The sequence below is a fragment of the Elephantulus edwardii genome, unplaced genomic scaffold (assembly GCF_000299155.1).
Source record: "Elephantulus edwardii isolate Elephantulus edwardi_28Jun2011 unplaced genomic scaffold, EleEdw1.0 scaffold00074, whole genome shotgun sequence".
In the NCBI taxonomy this organism is placed as follows: Eukaryota; Metazoa; Chordata; class Mammalia; order Macroscelidea; family Macroscelididae; genus Elephantulus; species Elephantulus edwardii.
Window position 1 is genome coordinate 5,678,621 of NW_006399824.1, and position 5,806 is coordinate 5,684,426.

Sequence of the window (5,806 nt, forward strand, 5' to 3'; positions counted from 1 at the left end):
ATTGATTCGGTGACTGGGGTAATCGGGATGGGTGTGTCAGAGGCAGTGTGGTGCAGGATAGAGCAGGGTTTAGGGCTGTTGTGCATAGGGTCGCTGTGAGTCGCAAAGGACTCGACGGCACATAACAACAACAACAACAACAGTAATCGTTTACAAGTATCAACTTGTAGTTTAAATTTGTATATTTTGTTTGCTAATGAGATAGGTTATGCTTTGGTGTATTTATTGGCTCTTTTTAAATGAATACATGTATATGTGTAGTGCTTTGTCTAATGTATTATCTATTTTGTTGTTGTGAAGTGCCTAGTGACACTTCTGCGACCACTAGTGGCCTAACGTGTGACAGTGCATTGCTCAGTCTACACTATTCTCCCAACAGCAGGTGTGTTCCAGCCCATTGTGGTAGTCACCGCGTCAACCCACCTCACTGAAGAGCTTCCTCTTTCACTGACCCTGGAAAAGCAAGATGTCCTTCCTCGGGGATAACATGTCCCACCTGACAACCAAGTGAAGAAGATGAAGTTTCATCCTCACACTTTTACATCAAAAGGTACGTTTTGGCTGTACTCCTTCTAAGGCAGATTTGTTCTTTCTTCAGGAAGTTCATGGTACATTCAGTATTCTGTGCCAACATTGTAATTCAAACGCATCAATTCTTCTTCAGATTTTTTTTTTCACTGTCTACGTTTTCACTGCTTTTGAGGCAACTGTAAAGAACACGACTTGGGTCAGGTGCACCTTTGTCATCAAAGTGACACCTTTGCTTTTCAAGAGTTTATTGATTTGTAGAAATTCTAAAAACAAATCAGAATATGTGTCTGATTTTTCCACTTTTCTCGTTATGTTGTATTTTTAAGAGATTCTTCCCCCGACCTCCCCCCCAACCCGTCAGTTGGTTGCAATAGGAACGAGGGTGGGGGCGTGGGGTTTGGCCTGGTCCTTCTGTCTTGGTGGTGATGGCATGGCCCGCAGGGGCAGGTCTGGGCATGCTTCTCCCAACAGAGGAGCGAGCGTCATGGACAGAATGGATGGGTGATGAAGTGTTGATTCCCAGGTCACAGCATAGAGGAGACTAGATTCAGTGACTCCACAGATCACTGCGTTTGTATTCAGGTACATAATGTAGGGATTTTTTTTCTTTATTTGCTTTCTAATAAATATTGGCAGTTTATTCCCCCCCCAAAAAATATTTTTTTTTTATCATAATCCAAGTTCCTGAAGATAGTCTTCTCATTATTTTGGAAAAACTTCATTGTTTTCCCATTTACATCTTGTTCATTAATTCATCTGGAATTTGTTTTTATGGATGGTGTCAGGTACAGTTTAATTTCTTTTTTTATCTTCCATCCTCTATTTTTTAAAATATAAATAGCTTGCTGGCCCAGCACCATTTATTGAAAGTCCATGCTTACTTCACGGTCTGCAGTGTGACCAACATCTCTGATATGTTCAGTCTTAGTTGATTTCGCTGTTTCTGAGCCTTTTGTTCTAGAACATTTACTACTTGTTTTTCCTTCATTGATACCATATTGCCTTAATTTTTTTTACATTTTAATTGCAATTTTGCCATAGAATTTCCCAAAATTATTTATTTTAATCTTATAATTTTTAAAAAATAGTTAATAATCTCAATAAAAGATTAAAGCACTATAAAAAGGTATAGAATTATTACTATGAAGCTTTCTTCCTACATCTCCTTCCTAACTGCCCCTTCCTTTCTCAAGTGAGTACTGTATCAATACGTGTTCTTCCAGTCTTATGTGTGCATGTGTAAATGTGAGCACATTTATGTTTAAATGTGTCTTTATGTGTATACATAAGTCTCTCTAATGGTCTGCTCACTAGTTATACATACAGCTCTGAATCTTGATTTATTTTTTAATTAATGTGTATCCAGTCAATCTTATACCCATTTTACAGATAAAGGGCATCAGTAGTCAAGAAAGATAAGTAACTTGCTTACACTTACTCATTTAGTTAGGTCCAAATTAAAGAACAGACTATGCGGCTACATGTCTAATGTTCTTTCTGTGTTTCTAGAAATACCCTTAGAGGATCGTTCTGGTTGCAATTATATGCAACAAATCATCTAAAAAGATAAGGGCATAAAACGAGGCTTAAAAATAGAGGCATGAAACAGTCATTTATGATGCTCATAGATTATAGAAGAGGAATTTGCACAGAACATTGTGAAGGAAGATTGCCTGTGCCCCTCTGGTGTGGCCTTAAGGCGGGAGCTGTCATCATCTAAAGATTTCTGCTCTCACAGGTCTGGAGCCTGTGCTGGGATGGCCTTAACAGCTGGCAGCTGAATAGCTGAATTTCCTCGGATGTATCTTGGTATAATTCTTTGGTTTCTCCATCTGATCTTTCCAGCCTGGTGAGTTTGGAATAGCCAGACTTCTTCCACCTCAGCTTCTAAGACACGCTTGAAGAGGGTCAAGTGGAAGTTGTATCACTTTTTATGACCCAGCCTTGGGAATAATGTAGTTTCACTTCTGCTACTTGCTATTGGCTGAAATAATTACAAAGATCTGTCCAGTTTCAAGGGGAAAGAAGCGTAAATTGCACTTCTTGATGAAAGTGTGTGACTATCACATTGTAAGAAGATCATGTGAGATGAGATATTGGCTGAAGACATCTTAAGAAGATACAATGCAACACAAGGGTGTTTTGAGGCAATTTCTCACATCCTTGGGAAAGCAGGGGACATGAATAGTTAGCAAGAACAAAAATAACTCCTTTAAATAGAAAAAAATCTAACCCCTCAAACCATGGTATATAGTCACCTTCCAAAGATGAGACTAAATGCACTGCTGTGATTCACTTTTCAGCCAAACAATAAACAGACTTGTAAGGCAAACTATACCATCATGGAGGTACTCACTTGTTAGAACAATCAATGGTACATCATTAAAAGGAAGAATGCTACAAAAACAGGAAGGGGTAGGCTAGAAGAATGAAGGAAAATGAGATTCACCGGGAGGAAACAGGAAGATTACTGTAACAATGTTCTGTAATTAATGTCATAAAACAAAGTGTGTATCTATGGTTCAATGGGAAAATCAACTTGCTCTGTAAACTTTTACTGAAGTAAAATTGCAAGAAAAGGTTATAAAAACCAAAGTTTGATGTAAATGTTAAAATCCCCCCCCCTTTTTTTTGTACGTCCACGACCTTTATTGTCACAGGGCTACTTGAGCGGGATGAAGCGGGAGGAGTGGGTGGCGCCGATGCCAGGCCGGCCGTGCTTGACGGGCTTGTAGGTGATGGAGAACTCACCCAGGTAGTGGCTGATCATCTCGGGCTTGATCTCCACCTGGTTGAAGGTCTTGCCGTTGTACACGCCCACCATGCTCACCACCATCTCGGGCAGGATGATCATGTCCCGCAGGTGCGTCTTCACCACCTCCAGCTTCTCCATCGGGGGCGCCTCCTTCTTGGCCTTGCGAAGCCGCTTCAGCAGCGAGTGCTGCTTTCTGCGCAGACCCCGGTTCAGCCGCCGCCGCTGCCGGGCGCTGTACAGCTGCATCAGTAGGACATGTCCAGCAGCTGGTCTAGGTCCACGCCGCGGTAGGTGAACTTGCGAAAGGTCCGCTTCTTTTTCTGCTCCACTTTCGCCATGTTGTTGGAGCCTCGGGAAAGCAAAATCCCCTTTTATTGAAAGCAGAAAGGCAAGTCCGGCCGTTGAGCAGTGAATAATATGGATGTGCTCAAAGATTATCTTCAGACTTTGGAAAATGTTCTTAATCTAGTGAACCAGGAAGTTACTTTCAAGGAACCAGAAACATTTATACATCAACTTCCAAGGACTTTGTGAGCTGTCAGTCAGGTGGTTGTTGTTAAGTGCTGTTGAGTCAACTCATAGTGACCCTATGAACAAAAGACCTAAACACTTGTGTAACTTTCATCATTTCTCCATGTTCACAGAAGTTTCCAGAGGCAAGCTATTTCAGAAATAGATGGATCAAATCAACTCTATTCCACAGTCCTGCATTGTCAGAGAATGAAAATGTTCCTTGGCTTGACCTTCTGGTACACGCCTTTTTGTCATTGTTTTCTGATGTTGCCAAGTGCTTCCGGGGAGGCCAGAGTGACCACTCTCAGGGATGTCTGAGCTATGACTTTGTACTGTACCAGTTAAGGTTATCACAATACCTTTGGGTCAGGTTATTTTTAAGTCCTAATAGACACTTTGTAGCGCTAATAAAATTTAAAAAAAAAAAGCTTTAATAGACACTTTGTGAATTCCATCAGCCAGCTAGAGGCTCTTTCTGGCTAAAATAATGATTTCAGCATAAAATAAAAGAAGAGGTAAGTTAAACATGAACACCTGTTCTCCTAAAATTGCTCCACTGCAGGTACTGCCCTGGAGAGTCGGCAGATGGTTCTGTGTTTCTAAGCATGACCTCTGCAGCCCTTCATCAATCTTGGGCTGATTGAGTCTCAGGAAAGAGGAGATGTGGGCTTTCCAGGGTCCCCAAGACACCTTTGAGTTAGTTACTACCGGAAGACCAATTAATTAGACCGCACTGGCTCTCTCAGGCTTTCCTAACAAAGCTTGGAACCATTGGGCACAGCCTACTTAGGGCTACTTTTTACCAGCTTGTTAATTACGGTTGCCCCAGACTTTGTAGCAGGTGATCTCTAAGTCCTGCTGCCCTCCTGCGCTGTGATTACTGTGGCCAAGGGCTCCCCATCTTCTGAAAACCACTTTCAGGACTGACACTTCCAATTGCCCCCAACATTGACTTTTTCTTGTGGCTGCTGAAGGGAACTGTGGCTGATGAGGATTTTGACCTTCGTCTGCAGTTATTTTTAATTTTTTAAATGCAAGGACTTAATATTGTGGGGTTTTTTTTTTCTTTCAAAGTTAAACAGGGATGTATTGGTCTTTTTTTGACATAGCATTAATTCCGAGACAGCTCAGTTGTCCTTCTGATGCATTTTCTGGGGCTCTTACTCCCTCTTCTCCTTGATATGAGGCTGGCTGATTTTCCTCTTCTGCTGCTCTCTTGATTTCGGTTCATTCTTTTCAGTTTTGCTCAAAACTGCAGAGTTAGGGTGAGATCTGGGCACATGTTGATTGATTAAATAGTGATTGTTGTTTTTATTGGTTGCTGTCAAGTCAAGTACAATTCATAACGACCCTATGGACAGCTGATCTGAACCCTGTCCTATTCTGTGCTTTCCTCACAATCCTTGACACACTTGAACACTTGCTGTAGTCACTGTGTCAATCCACCTGACCGAGGGTCTTCCTCTCCTTTGCCATCCCTCCACCTTCCCAAACATGAGGTCCTTCTCCAAGGAATAGCCTCTCCTAGCAACCTGCTCATAGTATGTGAGATGAAGCTTGATGGTCTTTGCCTCTGCGCAGCACTCTGGATGCACCTTCTTTAAGATGCATCTGTGTGTTCTTTTTGTCTATGAAATATTTAACACTCTTTTCCAATATCACAATTCAAAGACATCAATTCTTCTTCTGTCATCCTGAATCATTGTACAGCTCTCAGATGCATAGCAAGTGACTGAAAACACCACGGTGTGAATAAGGTGCACCTTAGTCTTCAAGCTGACATCATTGTTCCTCAATAATTTGGAGAGATCCCTGACTACAGATTTTCCCAGTGCAGTGTATCTCTTGATCTTCTGACTGCTAGTGCAAAGTGTATTGATTGCGGATCCAAGGAAAATAAAACCATTGACAGTCTCAATCTTTTCTCCATCTGTTGCAATGCTGTCTATCAGTTTAGTGGCTAGGATTTTTGTTTTCTTTACATTGAGATACAATCCATATTGAAGG

The 5,806-nt window shown here is 41.5% G+C and overlaps 1 pseudogene; it reads right to left on the reverse strand.

Annotated features, from left to right (window-relative positions):
• Positions 1–3,193: 3,193 nt before the first annotated feature.
• On the reverse strand, positions 3,194–3,624 carry LOC102843271 (annotated as a pseudogene).
• Positions 3,625–5,806: the final 2,182 nt, after the last annotated feature.